An 18838-nucleotide genomic window follows, 5' to 3' on the forward strand; every position below is an offset into this window, starting at 1 on the left:
CTCTGAGAGAAGCTAGTGATTAGGTCAGTCATGTAGGGAGTATGTGATTAAGTCCCAGTAAAAAGTTTGGATACCAAAAGCTTGAGGGAGAGCTGCCCTTGTTGAAAATAACTCTGTGTGTATTATCACACGTGGTAGCCAGGAAGAGGTAACATCATGCATGACTCCATGGGAAGTGGAGAACTAGAAGGTCTCAGTTTCGACTCCTTTTGGACTCTGCCCAAAGCTTCTCTTCCCTTTTTAAATCTGTATCCTTTTTCTGTAATAAAGTATCACCATGAATATAAAGCTTTCAATGAGTTCTACAAGTCCTTCTAATAAACTATCAGAACTCAGAGTGGTTTTAGAAACCTCCCAACCTTGCAACTGGTGTCAGAAGTGAGGCCTGTCTGGTGGATACTGCACCATCTAAATTTTATGATTCTGCTAACTCTGGGTAACCAAAGAGGAAAGAGAGGAAAAATGATAAAAGAAAAAGGGCAAGAAGGGATGTTATATTTCTAGAATACCTACTTTAGAATCCCTATTGGGTGCTGTATATACATTCATTTAATCCTGATAATTCTAATAAAATAGATACTATTTCTACTTTATATATAAGGAAATTATACCTAAAGGTCAAATAACTGAAACAATACTACAGAGCAAGTGTTTAGTAAGTCTGGATACAAATCTATCCTTTTAGATTTCAAGGCCCAGGACCATGCACACTCCTCACTATATTATGTTGCTTCCCTAACACTACAATCCTTCCCATATCAATTATTCATAGAATGCTTAACAGTCTTAATTCTGACATCTGTCTGTGAATCCAGGATCAGATTTATGTAGTTCTTTATACAACTAGCATAGTTCCCACCTGATTAATTCTTAATGAAGACAAATGAAACTTCAAAAAATATATGGTGAATTCAAAGTTGTGAAGTAGCCTAGTACTAAAATTAACAACTTATTCAATGCATTAAGTGTCTACCTACCACCAGATTTCTCTAATGCGGGAAAATTAAATAGCTGCAAAAGAAACCGGAGGACTATAAACTCTGAAGTTTATTATAAATAAACTGAAGAAAACATCATAAGGAAATGTTAGCATATTCAGAAAAATGTGTCATAACAATATTACAAATACCTTAAATATTACAGCTGTTGCTTTTACTTGGGGAAACTAAACAAACTGTAATATTAAAGATTTTGTGTAGTCCTAGCTGGTGTGGCTCAGTGGATTAAGTACTGGCCTGCGAACCAAAGGGTCACCAGTTCAATTCCGAATCAGGACACATTGCTGGGTTGCGGGCCAGGTCCCCAGTTGGGTGTGTGCAAGAGGCAATCACGCATTCGTGTTTCTCTCCTTCTTCCTCCCTTCCCCTCTTTCTAAAAATCAGTTAATAAAATCTTTTTAAAAAATTGTGTGTAGAATTCAGAAGGTGAATGAATAACAGTCATAAAACCCGTTAGTAGGGAAAATATTTAAGAGGAAGACATATTGTTAAATTGAAGTCCCAAACAGGAGGAGAAAAGTTTTGGATAAGTAACAGATTTTTGAAAGTGAGTAATTTTTCTGTATGTGCACATGCAATGCATATACATATGCAAGTCCCAGTTTTTATTTTAAACTTTTGGAAGCATAATTATTTTAAGTCTTATTATTGAAAAGAATGTTAAATAATAAGGGCAAAGACTCAAATAAAGTTAACTGGATGCTGCCTTTAATACAAAACCAAATTTCTAATATACAGACACTTTATCTAATTTGACTTAGGAATAACATTCTAAATAAGTACAAAGATGAGACACAATTTCTTTTTCAGTACTGCGATTAGCAGAGTCCAATCAGCGATACCAAAATCATCCTCTAGACAGAGGGTCACATTGGGCACCAGGTCTTACTTTGGTAAATTCTTGGGTCCACAGGGGACTCAGAACAGGATTACCCAGGGGAAGAAAACATGCAGTGGAATATCAAAAGTGAGTCATGTAGCTTACTTATGTGATAACAACTATATTTCTTTTTCCTGGTCACCAAACAATACCATTTCAATGAATACTGGAAGTTTGTTTAAAAGTTCTAGCAGGGAAACAGTTATGGCATATGTCCTTTCCCAAAGGACAGGTCACATTGGAGAAGGGCACACTATTCAACATCAGAAGAGCCACACATAAGAGCAAGAAAGTGAAATTAGGCCTCAAACCAACCACCTAGTTTTACCAGATTAATCTTGGCAATCAGTGGCCTAGAATGACAGCCTTTAGATTCAGTAGAATACCAAAGAGGGGGTTGGGAGGAGAGGTGTGATTACAAAAGCACTTAAATAATTATTTCCTCAAAGAATATGAAATAAGTAATAAAACTGGGCATTACTAAACCTATATTCCATGCAGAACGTGGATATGGTAGTTAAGAGAGGAACAGTGTGAGTTAAAATATTTATCAATTGTGTTTAAGCTGCAGGATACATAAATAACAAACACAAAATTGTTAAATAACTTTTAGGAATTGATCAGCAAAGGAAAGTTTCTCTCATAAGAGCTGAGCCCAGCTCAATTAGGGTTAAGGTGCATCTCAAATGTGAGGGATGACTCCTAAATCAAAGTCTTCTAAAATAACACACTCAATTGCCCATCTGCTTAGGGCCTCATGTTTGGAAAGTAAGTCCCATTATACCCCCTCACCAAGTCTATATATTTCAGACTAATCTGATTTTAGAAGATGCATACATTTGTTGTTATTAACTGAGATCTGACTCCTTCTATTTGGTTCAACTATTTGGATCAACTGAACACTGGATCAAAGAACACAGCAAGCAATATATTAAATGTTTACAATCAAAATCCACTATTACATAATCAGATATATTCTCACATTTTAAAACAACCAGTATTTTCAGTTCTTGTCATGATGGAGTAGCTAATACTGGAATACCCTCCTGCTATAAACATCTATAAAATATTAACCAAATATACCAAACAAACAAACAAAAACCCAAACCACTACCAACAAAAAACACCCCACTATTTGCAAGCACTAGACAACAACCAACACTGGGCTATCATCCTTGATAGAAGAGAATCAGATGAATCAAATCCCACATTCACACAGGCTTTCTTTCTGAGGGCATTTTCTAAACAATGGTATAGACAAACAGAGGCCAAGCAGAGAATAAGTAGTCTTGTTAGGATGAGAAAATTAAAATTAATGTTTGGGGCTGTAAGGTGGCTGGGTTTTAGAAGCAGATTATTAGGGAGGAAAGAGTCAAAGAGAAAAAGCTATAAAAATCTAAATGAAAATACCCCGCTGGTCCTCATCTGCCTCCTAGGACCATGAACAGGGTCAGATTCCTAAGAGACTAGGAAAGAATAGCTGTTTGGAGGCTGCTGCTAAACAAAGATTTCAGAGGTTGCACAGTTCTGAAGAAATCAAGTTCAGGCTCATTCAGAAGAGGGAGACCTTGATGAATACTCCAGTCATTTATTTGAGACCCTAGACAATCCATGCCAGAGATGAGAACAAAGCTCAAATAGACCTTCACGAAGTCTAAAACCAAGCTTCCATGGGACCAAAGTGACCCACTGGCAATTAACTGTCTGCCAGAACAAAATTCAATACTATATATAGGAAGAAAATAGTCCAGAGCTTCTACAATAGGAGTCACAAATCTTTCCTGTAAAAGCAAGACAGTAAATATTTTTAGGCTTTATAGGCCATAAATAGTCTCTATTGAACATTCTCTTAAAAAAAAAAAAAAACCTTTAAAAATGTAAAAACAATTCTTAGCTCATGAGCCACATAATAATATCCACCATGCTGGATTTGGCCCACGGGCCATAGTTTACCATCTGCTACCCTACAATGATGCTCACAATATCCATCATACAATGCTAAATTTGTAGGTATGTAAAGTAGGGAAAGTCACCCATAATCAAGAAACAAAGCAGTCAACAAGAACAGACTTAAGAGTAATCTACCTATTGGTTTTAGTAAGGGCTTCAAAGTGACTGATTAACAAATTTAAGACAATAGCAGCAAAATACAGAAAATAAATTAAAATACAGAATATTTCAAAGAAGTTAGAATCTATAAAAATTATCATAAAGGCAGTTTTAAAACTGCAAAATACATGTGATGGGTTTAACAGCAGAATAAGCACAGCAAAAAAAATCAGAACTAGCACAAAGTCATTAATAGCTGTTCAGAGTACAGAAAGAAGTATAAACAAAAAACAGAACATAGATTAGATAGGAAGTACAGTAAAATAGTCTAACATATATGTAATTGGAGTCCAGACAGAGAAGAGAAAATGGGTTAGAAATATTTGAATCAGTAAGGGATAATAAATTTTCAAATTTTACAAAACATTAACATACAGATTCAAGAAGCTCACTGAATATCAAGCATCACACACACACACACACACACACACACACATCTAAGGCATATTACAAACAAGTGACTAAAAATAAAAGATAAAGAGAAAAACCTTAAAAACAGACAAAGAAAGGAAGAACACATCTCCTGTCCTTCAGGACAACTATTAAAATCACAGATGACTTCTCCAGAGAAACCATGAAAGCCAATAAAATAGCATCATTGAACTACTAAAGAAAAACATATCAACATAGATTCTATACCCAGCAAAAATACTATCTAAAACATTAAAAGTAACTGACATTTTCAGACATTTAAGACAAACAGCTGAAAGAATCTGTTGTTCACAGGTCCTCCTTCGAAGAATAATAAAAAATTTTATTTAGAATACAGGGAAATTATTGTAGATGAAAGCATGGATAACTGTACAAGAAAATGGATAGTTGCAGAAAGTATAGATATAAAGGTAAATAAAATGGACTATTAACTGTTTAAAGCAATAATAACAATGTCTTGTAGGATTTATAACATATAAGGAAATGGCAAAAATACATAAAAGTAGCAAAAAACTAGGAGGCAAGTAAATGGATTTAAATTGCTTGAAGACTTTTGCATTTGCAGGGAACATCATAGAAGTACTAAATAAAAGTACACTTTTGTAAGTCGGGACATATTTTATCATTTCTAAGGTAATCTCTAAAAGTATGATATCAAAAGATTAATGAAAAAAAGCTAATAAAGGAGATAAAATGGAGTAAGAAATACAGGGACATAAGGAAATCTTCTGGATGTGAGGGTGAACTGGCTACAACATCTGTCACCCCATTGTAGGCCAGGATTAATTCAGCTTATCTGGCTGGCCAGGCAGGTGTCCTCTTCCTCCCTCATTGCTCCATGTACATCCCTCCTCAAGCTGTGGCTCAGTGGGAGAGGATGACCCTCCCCAATAGAGAGGACAGTTCTCCCATTAAGGATATACAAGTAGCTACGCACCCGAGCTAGAACCTCTAAACAAGCTCTCAAAGAAATCTTTGATGAGTGAAGTAGTCAATGCCTTAATCTGTTGGTGGTTCCAAGATATATACATACATAAACATTCACTGAGTTGTATACTGAAGATTTCTGCACTGCACTATGAGACATGTATTACATTTACATATTTTTTAAAATCTCTATATACTTTCCAGAGTAAGGAGGCTAAGCTGCACAATCTTTCTAAATAGAATCCAACATATTTCTAAAAAATTTAACGGCTTACAGCTATTTTCTGAAATCTTTTCCATAACGTATACTAGGTACTCAATACTTCTCATTAAATCAAGTATTATATGAATAACCACAATTTTATTTAACTTCCTGAACTATTGCCAAGATTCTTTAAAAAAAAAAAAAAAAAAAACAGCTAATTCTCAAAAACCTAATCCTTGACAACTGTTTTCTCATTACTTATTAAGAATAAACTGACAACTTCTGGCCAAGATAGAGGCGTAGACAGACAGGCTGCGTCTCCCTCTACAACTAAGAAGGAATACAACTACCTCAAAACTAGAAACAATCAGAAGTTCCAGAAAATCAAACTGCATGGAAGTCCAGCAAACAAAGATATAAAGAAATACTCATCCAGACAGGTAGGAGGGACGGAGCCGGGGCAGAGCGGACGTGGTGTGGTGGCGGTGGCAGAGGCAGCAGTGGCAGTGGCAGGCCAGGAGAAAGTGAAGTCACACGTTTTAAAAAGTCAGGAGGGACACCTGGGGAGCGTTCCCAGCTCCTCACTGGACCTCGCAGCTCACTGCCCAGCACCGGGGAAAATCAAGCCTCATTGCTTCTGACTGTGCAGACCAGTGGGGATTGGGGTGGAGGCAGAAACTGCCAGTCTCAGCAGAGTCCGCTTGTTTAAAGGACTCCCACGGTCCTAGAACGTCCGCAGACCCACGCACTCTGGGAATAACAACCAAGGCAACAGCTAGAGAGTGCCAGTCCTATACGGAAGTGGGAGCAGTGCCTGAAAAAGGGGCGAGTGCTGAGCAAGCAGCATTGTTCCCTCTCAAACCCCTCCCCCACAAAGCACCACAACATAGTGAAACAGGTCACCCCGTACTTACAAATCCCTAAGGCTCTGCCCCTTACAATGTAACAGGAGCGATGGCTCTACCTAAGACACAGAGGCAAACACAGGAGCCTGTCAAGATGAGGAGACAGGGAAGTATGACCCAAAAGAGGGAACGGATCAAGGTTCCAGTGAGAGAACTAAGCGATGAGGAGACAGCCAACCTCACAGACGAGGAGATAGCCAACCTAACACACGAAGAGTTGAAAACACTGGTGATAAAGATGCTCATACGCTTGACCAATATGCTTGAGTATACGGCAAACACACCAGAGAAGAAGTGAAGGCTATGCTAAGTGAAAAGAAGAAAAATCCACACAAAACCAATGGTGAAGGGAAGGAAACCAGGGTTCAAATCAATGATTTGGAACATAAGGAAGAAAAAAAGTCAACCAGTGCAGAATGAGGAAGCAAGAATTGATAAAAATGAGGAAGCAGGAATTGATAAAAATGAGGAAAACTTCCCAAATTTTGCAAAGCATATGGATATACAGGTCCCGGAAGCACGGAGGGTCCTGGGCGAGCTGGACCCAGAGGTGACCACACCAGGATGCATCATGACTGAGATATGCCAAAGGTGAAAGATAAAGACAGAGTCCTGGGGGCAGCAAGAGAAAGGCGGAGAGTTGCCTACAGTGGGGTGCCTTTAGGACTATCAGCTGATTTCTCAGAGGACACTTTGCAGGCAGGAAGGGACTGGCAAGCAGTATTCAATGTGATGAAAGGCAACCTGCAACCAGGATTACTCTATCCAGCAAGGCTATCATTTGGAATGGAAGAGCAGATGAAGTGCTTCCAAGATAAGGTCAAGCTAAAGAAGTTCATCATTACCAAGCCATTATTATATGAAATGTCAAAGGGACTTATTTAAGTAAAAGAAGATCAAAACTATGAACACTAAAATCACAATTTACAACTATCAACAACTGAATCTAAAAAATAAAAACAAAATCTAACTAAGCAAACCAGAATAGGAACAGAATCATAGGTATAGGGGTCATTTGGAGGGTTATGAGCTGGGAGAGTGGAGGGGGAGAAATGGGGATATGGTGCAGGGACTATAAGAAGCATAATTGGTTGGTACAAAATAGACAGGGGGATGTTAATAATAATATAGGAAAGGGTGAAGCCAAAGAACTTATATGCACAATCCATGGACATGAACTAAGGGGGGTGGGATTGCTGGAGGGAAGGTGGGTACTGGGCAGAGGGGAGCAAAGGGGGAAAAAATTGGAACTACTGTAACAACATAATCAATAAAATATACTTAAAAAAAAGAAACTGACATTTTTACAATTACCATTTATAAGTATGTTTTAATCACTGCCAGGAAACAAACTGGGTTTTGGAAAGAGTACATGCACAAGAGTACATAAATGAAAATATTATATATACATATAAAATAATTAAAAATTATTATTTTGCATAATGTTAATATTCTCAGAAAATATTTCTGGAACTGGAACACAGATAACTGGATCACAAGCAGTAGAAGAACGAAGAATCAACCTTTCTACATGTATAATGTCAGACACATAAACACGCACCTCACAAATATTCTCATTTAATTTTAAGCATCCTGTGCAAGGCAGACATTATTCTCTCTTAAATGAAGAATCGGAAACACAGAAAGGAACAGCAACTTGATTAGAATCACAGAGCTGGTAAGTTTTCAAAATAAAGACTTAGAAATTCATCATTAACTACTGAGAAAATCATTCAGAGAAGCAAATGTCATTATTAGTAACAGATTTATGGATGGCAAACATGAGACAAAACCTAACAACCACAAATGTCTGATAAAAACACAATGGAATCAAATAAAGCAAAAAAAGTAATTTTACACAATTATAAATTTGATTGATAATTATCTAGAGCTTAGTATGATATAGTTTAGTAAAAACATTTCAAAATAAAGAAAATCTTTAAAGATCAATTACATACTACAATGTTTGAATTTTCAAACCCTATGAAAATTGGCAAATTATCACATCTGTTTGCATTAAAAATGACCACTTCCATTTTAACATTTGATTTTACTCAAAATATCTTGGTAAAAAAATAAATTCTCCTTCAGGGTAGACACCAAACATCAATCTGAGAGGTGTCAAAGTTAAATGAGGCAGGATGAATGGACAAAATGTTTGCTTAAGACACACTAAAGTAACAGTGAAGGTAGTAATCAGCTCATTCTGTGACTAACAAAACCTCCTCACTTCCCCCTTTCTACTGCCAAATCTGTAAGTGCCAGATTTCCTCTCTGAAGAAAATGACCTAGGTAAGACTCTGGACTCAGGGACATCAGGTACAGTTCATTAATTTTTATTGTGCTGAAAACAGGGAAAATCTACATATTAAATGAAGGTTTAGGGACTTTGGTCAAGATGACAGCATAGGTAAACATGGTTCAACTCCTTGCACAACCACATCAAAATGACAACTAAATTACAGAACCATCATTCACAACTCTCAGAAACTGAGTTGAATGGAAGTCTGACAACTAAAGAATTAAAGAAACCACATCCATCCAGACTGGTAGGAGGCACAGACACACAGAACAGCTGGTTCCACATCACGTGTGGTGGATAAAAATTTGGGAGTGATATCTCGGGATTGAGGAGACCCAGCACCACACACAGCCCCCCAGCCCAGGGTTCCTGAGTCAGGAAGAGAAGTCCCTGTAACTTCTAGTAGCAAAAACAGCAGGGATTCAGTCAGTGGAAGAAACTTCCAAGTCATGAAAAGCTGGGACCTAACTAAGCAAAGCTATCATTTAGAATGGAAAAGCATATAAAGAGTTTCCCAGACAAAAAAAAACTAAAGGAGTTCATCATTACCAAACCACTATTATATGAAATGTTAAAGGAGCTTATTTAAGAAAAAGAAGATCAAAACTATGAACAATAAAATGCCAATAAATACATATCTATCAATAATTGACTCTAAAAAACAAACTAAGCAGACAAGAACAGAGACAGAATCATGAATACAGTGTTTTGATGGTTGCCAGAAAAGAGGGAGGTGTAGGGGAATGGGTTGAAGAGGTGAGGGGATTAAGTACAAATAGGTAGCTATACAATAGCCATGGGGATGTAAAAGCACTGTATAGGAAATGGAGTAGCCAAAGCACTTAAACACATGACCCATGGACATCAACAATGGATGGGGATTCCCTGAGGGAGAGGAAAGTGCTGGGTGGAGGGGGGCAATGGAAGAAAAACTGGGACAACTATAATAGTATAACCAATAACATATAATTAAGGAAAAAAAAAAAAAAGAAAGAAAGCTTACATATGAAGAGTTGGGACCTCTTCAGCCCCTTTCTCTCTCATTCCGCTCCAAGAAGACCCAGTGAGGCTTCTCAAACTACAACCATATAATAGGAGGATTTCTCCCTAGGGAAAAGAAACACTGAACTAACCAAATATTATATAACTATGTTGTTTATTGACAGGATGACAGCGAGGAAGTATGTATATGGGGGAAGGAAGGTATAAGAAATCTAAATTCTCATTCTCCAAAGTCAATACATAATATGATGAAAAAAAAAAAAAAGGCAAAACCAGAAATAATATGAGCATGTTTCTTAGAGCCAACATAGTAAATATGAGAGAGAGAAAAAATAAATGTGTTGAGTGTGGTTACTTCTATGAAGTAATAGGGTGGGAGTCTGCTAGTTGTTTTGTTTGTTTTTAAAGATTTTACTTATTTACTTTTAGAGAGAGGGAAGGGAGGAGAGAAAGAGAGGGAGAGAAACATCAATATGTGGTTCCCTCTCGTGCACCCTCAACAGGGGACCTGGCCCGCAACCCAGGCACATGGCCTGACTGGGAATCAAACCAGTGACCCTTTGGTTCACAGGCTGGCGCTAAATCCACTTAGCCACACCAGTCAGGACATCTGCTAGTTTTTGTTAAAACACTTAAGTACTTGGTTTTTAAAACTGTATTCATGAATAAACCAATGAATGTAAAAACAAAAGCTTTCTGAGGTAATCTGAGTGACATGCATAAATAATAATATTTTAAAAGAAATTAACATCAAATTTAAATAGGGCTAATGTAATATTTAATAAATCATACTTGATAAAATAATAAAGTGTTAAAAATAAGGGGTCCTAACAGACCTTACATACACAACACAAACATACCCGGTCCTGGCGCTGCCACTGATTTGACAAGTAACCTGATGACTATAAAACTGTTTTTCACATGTGAAATAAAGTTAATGGAACAATAACCAGGGGGAAAAAAATCCCTAAAATTCTATCTTCCTTTACAAATATGACTGCAGAATCATTCCAACTAGGTAAATTTCATTTAGCTAAATCCATTACCCTTATAAAGTATTCCTTCACTTATCGCGGGTATTACATTCTAGATCCCCCACGAAGTAGGAACCTTATTCTTCACTCTTAAACCTACGTAACTTTAACAACATACGTATACAGTACCGCAAAATCCCAAAATATAGCAAAAAATCCGCGATAAATAATTAAATATATTTTTAAGAACCCCGGGATACAGTGAGGTTGCGATAAGTGAACTGCGATATAGAGAGGGACTACTATACTCCTTTCACTTCCCATCTCTATCGGCATCTAACAGCTAACACCACCTTTATAATTCTGTTTGTGTTAATGATTTGGTTAACAAATACTTTAACAGATGAAAAAAGGAGAAGATTCAGCCAACTAAATAGTCATCAACCCAAGCTATCACATAACTAGCGTATGTATTAAATTTCACTTTATTTCAAGAAAAAAAACCTATGATTGTTTCTTTCACTAACAAGAGAATTTCTGGAATCCTTTAAAAATTATTAGTTATTCTTTGTTGTGTTCATAGGTATATATAATGAAGAAAACACTTCAGAGAACACCTTTAGTTAGTATTTTTAAGGTAATTTTATATCCAAAATGTAAATTAAGGAAAAATGCAATATGAACCAAAATAAAAGCAAACAACAATCCCCAATGTATAAGCTTTGTTTTCATCTTTAAATACTGTTATCTATGAAGTGCCTCAAAATTGTTCAATGAATAATGTGTGTAGAATAAATTATCTGAATATTCTTTCAGTTTTCCCAGTTATAACTGCATACACAGAAACATTCATATATAAAAAAATATATATCCCCGAATTTAAATGATACAAAAGGTGGTAAAAATCAAACCTCCCTCTCATCTGACCTCTAAGATGTTATCTACCCTTCCAGTAGCAAGGAAGACAGTTCTTCGAAGACATTCTTAGGCATATATGAAGGCAGAACATGAGTGTAGTTATGCAGCCACCAGGGGGACGGACCTATTGTCAAATTATCTTTCCCCAAAACTCCACAGCAATATTTGATCCCACATGATCTTTTAGAACCATACCACTTTCTGTCAAGACAGCCTATTTCCCTTTCTTGATCCTAAGTGTGACTTTGTGATAGTCCTGACAAATAAAATAAGGTGGAAGTGACATTATGTGACTTTCAAGGCCAGATCAGAAAATGCAATATATGGCTGCAGCCTGACTCCCTCAAGGATGTTCAGCTTTGGAATGAAGCCGCTGTGCTGTGAAGAGCCCAGGACACATAATAGAGGTCACATGTAGTTGTTTAAGCCTCAGCTGAGGTCTCAGGTAAAAGTCATATGAGTGAATAAGCCTTCAAATGATTCTAGCCTCCAGCCTTTTAGTCTTCCAGGTGAGACCCAACACATGAAACAGATATAAGCCATTCCTGTGTGAATCCTTGACTCACAGAATCTGAAGATAATAAACATGCCATTAATAGTTCTAGGATAATTTCTTATGCAGTACTAACAATTGGAATAGGCTAGTTTCTCCAAACTCTTCTTTGTCACACAGGCTACTGCAAAACAGCTGTCCTAAAGTAAAATAAAGCCAAAACTTAGGAGAAAATCCTCATAGGTTGATGGACTCAATCCATGTAGTACAGGTACTATACATCTGAAGGTGCTTAATGGAGATAGGTATGGGTGAACTGATGACAAATTGAGGACATGAAGAAGCCTACACACTCCATATGCTGTCTACAGTAAAATAAGTGGCTGTTCCAAAGCTAGAATGGAATTAGAACTTGAAACTGAAGCCACACTAATGGACTTATCTCACTCCTGTGTCCACAACAAAGAAAGAGAATGAAGACCTAATGAAGTTATATAAACTTCTTCATCATACCATTTTCTCTCAGGAAACTACACAGAAAATGCTTTGATGAGATGAATACCGGAAAAAAGCAGGCTTTGGCAACAATGACTATTTCAACTGTGGTATAGATGTTACAAATCATTACTCGGTAATCTCCAGAGGAAAGTGAGTGGTTCTCCCTTCCAGTGAAAAGAGTATGCTGGTGAACAAGGCAGCTGCCCACAATGGAGGTTTCTGAAACTTAATTTTATTTAATGGACTTAAGAGAACAAATTTCAGAGATTTGAACTTCCCTATTAGTTTGCAGGCTACCATTTTACCACTGAACATGTTGCAAAATGAATAACCAGGGAGCCATTCACACAGGTTAAAAAATGTAGCATTTATACAAAAGTACAAAGCAGCTCGAACACTTTGAATGACTTGGGTACAAATAGTTGAAAGAATAAATATACTGCATATCCAACAGTTAATTTCTCATATTATTCCCCTTAAGTTTATTTTTTCAACCACAATTGACATTCAGTACCATTCCACGTCGGTTTCAGATGTATAGTAAAGTGGCCAGAAAACCATGTACTCTACAGAGGTTGCCGTCACTGCCCTAAGCACCTACCTGGCCCATACCCCGTTATCTCAATGTCATTGACTATATTCTCCATGTCACAACCTCTATCTCTGTGGCTATTCTGCAACTACCAATTTGTACTGCTTAATCTTCCTCACCTTTTTCACCAGCCCTAAAACCTCCTCCCCCGACAGCTGTCAGTCCGTTCTCTGTAGCTGAGTCTATTTCTATTTTGCTTATTTTATCAGATTTCACATATAAGTAAAATCATATGGTATTTGTCTTTCTCTGACTGGATTATCTCACTGAGTATAATACCCTCTAGGTCCACCTATGCTGTTAAAAAAACTAAGATTTTCTTCCTTTTTTACTGCCAAGTAGCAATGTACCACAACTTTTTTATCCACTCATTTATTAATGAGCACTTGGGTTGCTTCCAAATCTTGGCTATTGTAAATAATGTTGCAAATGCATATATTTTTTTGAATTAAGTGTTCTGGGATTCTTTGGCTATACTCTCAGAAGTAGAATCGCTGGGTCATAAGGTAATTCCATTTTTAATTTTTTGAGGAAACTCCACACTGTTTTCCATAATGGTTCCAAAATCTGCATATTTTTTTTTTAGAGTTTAATTTTGGATCAAATTCTTTTTATTTATTTATTTTTAATACATTTTATTGATTATACTGTTACAGTTGTTCCAATTTCTTTTCCCTCTGTTCCCCTCCACATCCCTCCCTCCTATTGTCCCTCCTTTTTAGTCCATGTCCATTGGTTGTGCATATAGTTCTTCTCAACATCTTCCTGTCTATTCCATTCCCTCCTACTATGCTTAATCCCTGTACCATCTCCCTCCCCCTCCCTCTTCCCCCTCCCCTGCTGACCTCCTTCCAATATGTTCCCCATACCTATAGTTCTTTTTCCACTCTCGTTGCCTACTTAGTTTGCCTTTGTTTCGATTCCCCAGCTTCTGTTGTTGGTTGTTGTGATAGTTTTCATTTTAATGTTCATAGTTTTGATCCTCCTTCTTTTAAACCAGTCCCTTTAACATATCATATAATAGTGGTTTGGATCCGATGAACTCCTTCAGTTTTACTTTGTCCTGCAAGCACTTTCTCTGCCCTTCTATTCTGAATGACAGTTACACTGGATAGAGTATTCGTGGCTGTAGGTTTTTGATTTTCATTCCTTTGAATATTTCTTGCCAGTCCCTTCTTGCCTGCAGGGTCTCCTTTGAGAAATCAGCTGATAGTCTAATTGGGACCCCTTTGTACATGATTCTTTTCTTCTCTCTTGCTGCTCTTAAGATTCTCTCTTTATCTTTAATTTTTGACAATTTGATTATAATGTGTCTTGGAGTGGTTCTCCCTGGGTCCAGTTTTTCTGGAACTCTCTGTGCTTCCTGGACCTGTAAGTCTATTTCTTTCTCCAAGTTCAGGAAGTTCTGCTTCATTACTTTTTCACACAGTTTTTCTATTTCTAGTTCTTCTTCTTCGCCCTCTGGCAATCCTATCATTCAAATGTTCGTTTGTTTATAGCTGTCCCAGAGGTTTCTGAGCCTCTCCTCGTGTTGCTCCCTTTTTGTTTCCTCTTTCTGCACTGGTTGACTGTTTGTTCCTTCCCTATGTTCTGATTCATTGATTTGATCTCTGGTTTTCATTTCCTTACTACTTGTCTCATATGTCTTTTAGTTCGTTCCAGTGTAACTAGCTTTCATTCCTTCCCCGTCTTGTTCCAAATCTTTTGTTAATTCTGTAAGCCACCTTATGACAATAGCTCTGAACTGAGCCTCAGAAAGATTTCTTAATTGCTCATCGGTTAGGTCCCTCATCTGCTGCCTGGTGAGCTGCTTCACCGTGATTTTAATCATGGTCTGTTTCATCCTGTTGGTCTTCTGTTTACCTTTGTTTCCTGGGTGGGCTGTACGGGGGCGGCGCCCTGTGCACTCATCACTACTGGGCGGCTGGCGACCTTTTTCACCGCTCTGTGGTGCTTTGTGTGGGGGCGGGGGTCCAAGATGGATTCCTGCCATTACCCTCCACTGAGAGACAGGAGGCTCCTTCCCCACGGCCTCACCGTCCAAAGCAATGGGGGGTCTGCCTTCCCCAGCATTGGAATCGCAAGCTGCCAGGTTTCAACTGCAGCCAGGATTGCTCCCCTGGCATTTCTCATAGTCCCACTGCTATCCCCGCTGCTACCATGGAGAGCACAGCCCAACCTTTCCGTCCCGATTCCAATTTCGCCCCTCCTACCCATCCAGACGAGCGCCACTGGTTTATAACTTCATACGCTGGGCTTCCATGTAGTTTTATATTCTGGAATTTCTGGTTATCTTTGGTTCTGAGGTAGTTGTATTCCTACTTAGTTGTGGAGGGAGACAGAGCGTGTCAGTCTAAGCCTCCATCTTGGCCAGAAGTCCAAAATCTGCATTTTTGATGACCTGAAGTAATGGTAGAGAAAGTTTCTAATACCTTAGTGCCTATCATTCTAGTAATATACTCAACTCTATTAGAACTGCTACTTAAATACATAAACATATATAAAATACATGTCTTTGAAAAAGAATAATTAGATAACATATTGATTACTACCTTAAAAAATAAAACATATTATTTTTTAAATCCTCACCTGAGGACATTTTTCATTGCTTTTTCGAGACAGGAATAGAAAGAGGGAAAAAGTGAAAGGGAGAGGGAGACAGAAACATTGATGTAAGAGAAACATCAATTGGGAGGAGCCTCTTGTAGGCTCCACAACCAGGATCAAACCTGCAACCTACATGTGCCCTGACCAGGAATCAAACCCACACCTTTTGGTGTACAGGATGATGTTCCAACCAACAAGCCACATTGGCCAGGGCAAAAATAAAACATACTATTAATAACTCAAGTACCCAACTGAAAAATTATGCTAGCTGAGAAACATTTAAAAATCCTTCTACAGTAGTCTGAAACAAATACAGAACTGTAAGTTAAAATAAAAACTAAATATTAACTACTTAAATATACATTACCTAACATTAAAGCAAGAACTATTTAGTTTAAATGTCTCCCAGAAGAAATCTAGAGTCAATAACAGTTAATAGGCTTCCTTTCTTATATCAGTTCCTAATACATGAGAGGTTCCATTAATCAAAAATTTTTACAAAGGAGAATTCCCTACATTGAATGTTATCTGTCTGACATCTATACTCCAACTATCTATTAATAAGTGAAAAAATACAAAAAAAATAAAAAATTTTTTAAAACTTTTTGGTAAAGCACATTAGTTGGCTATGTTAGATAATATCCTTAAAGGTACTATTCTGCAGCTCCATTTCCAAAGTAAAATGGCTTGGAATTGGGGGTAGAAGAGATAAACTAGTGATCTTGCTATTCAGTAATACATATATAAAATTTTAAGCTTAAAACACTGGTAAAGATTAATATTTTCTTTTTCCAGCTTTACTGATATATAATTGACATATGTTGTATAAATTTAAGGTGTGAAACATAATGATTTGATACACATAAGAGTATATAGCTGACCCTTGAACAATGGGCAGGTTGTGGGGTAGGGACACAAACCCTAACGCAGTCAAAAATCTGAATATAACTTTTGACTCTCCCAAAACTCAGCCATCTCTCAGCATCTTCGGGGGACTGGTTCCAGAACCCTTGTGGATACCAAAATACATGGATGTTCAAGTCTCTTTTATAAAAAGGTGAACAATGCACAAATTGGCTCTCCAAATCCACGGATCAAAAATACTATTTTCAATCCACAGTTGGTTGAATTTGTGATGCAAAACCCAAGGACACAAAGGGCTGTATGTATATTTATTGAAAAAAAGTTGTGTATAAGTGGACCTGCACAGTTCAAACCCACGCTGTTAGAGCGTCAACTGTACGTTATGAAATGATTACCACAATAAGGTTAGTTAGCACACCCATAACCTTACAGAATTACCTTTTTTTGTTTGTGGTAGGAACATTTAAGATTTATCCTCTTAGCAACTTTCAAGTACATAATACAATTTGTTGACTACAGTCACCATACTGTACAGTAGATGCCCAGAACTTACGCGCCTTATAACTGAGAGTCTGTACCCTTTGACCAACATCTCTTCAATTCCCCCATTACCCAGGTCCCTGGCAATCACTATTCTACTGTTTCTATGAGTTCAACTTTTTTAGATTCCACATATGAGTGAAAGCATACAGAATTTTCTTTCTACCTTATTTCACTTAGCATAATACCAAGGTCCATCCATGCTGTCACAAATGGCGGGATTTCAGAAGATTAATAACATATTACTTAAAGATCTCAAAGTATAGAAACAAAGTCCATCCTTATCCACGGGGATATTGTTCCAAGACCCCCTGGTTGCCTGAAACCACAGATAGTACCAAGCTCTGACCTTGTTTTTTCCTATCTATACATACCAAAGTTTATAAATTAGGCAAGTAAACGATCAACAATATGAACTAATAATAAAACAGAACAATTATAACAATATACTGTAGTAAAAGTTATGTGAATGTGGTCCTTCTTTCTCTATGTGATAGCCAGGACAGCTAAGGGACTAATGGGTGGGTAGAATACACAGCGTGGATTATGTTGGACAAAAGGATTCATGTCCCAAGTGGAATGGAGCAAAATGGTGTGAGATTTCATCATGCTAATCAAAATGGCATGCAATTTATAACTTATGAATTGTTTACTTCTAGAATTTTCCATTTAATATTTTTGGACCACAGTTGACCATACATAACTGAAACTAAAGAAAGCAAAATCATAGATAAGGGAAGACTCCTATACTCAGGGAACACCGCAGAAACCATATAAAGGTGTTATCTTAGAGATGCAGAAATGGGAAATGAGGAATTCCAGTTTGAATATGAACTATGAATTAGATACTATTAATTTCATAATGTTAAATTTTGGGGAATGATAATGGTACTATGGTAATTTATAAGACACTTAGGCTGCTGAAATACTTACAGGTGAAATGTACCACTTTCAGAAATTTCAGAATAATCACAGAGAGAAAAAGAAAGTACTGTAAGTGTACAAAATGTTAACACTGGGTCAATCTCGGTAAAAGGTATGTGTGTATTTGTTATACCACTTTCACCTTTTTTGTTGGCCTGAAATTTATTTTATTATTATTTTTAATCCTCACCCAAGGATATGTTTTTATTCATTTCAGAAGAAAAGGAGAGAGAGGGAGAGGGGGAGAGGGAGGGAGGGAGAGAGAGAGAGAGAAAGAGAGAGAGAGAGAGAGAGAGAGAGAGAGAGAGAGAGAGAGAGAGAGAGAGAGAGAGAGAGAGAAATATCGATATGAGAAACACTGACCTCCCATACATGGCCTGATCAGGATTGAACCTGCAACCTAGGTATATCTATATCCTGATCAGAGATCATACCTGCAACCTTCTAGTATAGGGCACCACAGCCTGAAATATTTTTAATAAAGAACAGGAATACATCATTATATATATCAAGACATGCCCAAGAATATTCACCAGCAACATTATTGATAAGAGTCCAAAGTACAAACAATCCAAATATTCACCAACAGTAAATTTGACAAGTAAACGGTAATAGACAAGTAAATAATAGTATATAATTTATACTCTATAGATACTATATGTGTAATC

At 37.2% G+C, this 18838-nt stretch overlaps 1 protein-coding gene across 1 annotated transcript in view; it reads right to left on the reverse strand.

The window, feature by feature from the left end:
• Positions 1-18838, reverse strand: part of PTPN4 (protein tyrosine phosphatase non-receptor type 4) — a 290817-nt gene that overhangs the window by 230218 nt on the left and 41761 nt on the right. The window lies entirely within an intron of this gene.

The sequence above is a fragment of the Furipterus horrens genome, unplaced genomic scaffold (assembly GCF_987537825.1).
Source record: "Furipterus horrens unplaced genomic scaffold, mFurHor1.1.pri manual_scaffold_1, whole genome shotgun sequence".
NCBI lineage: Eukaryota > Metazoa > Chordata > Mammalia > Chiroptera > Furipteridae > Furipterus > Furipterus horrens.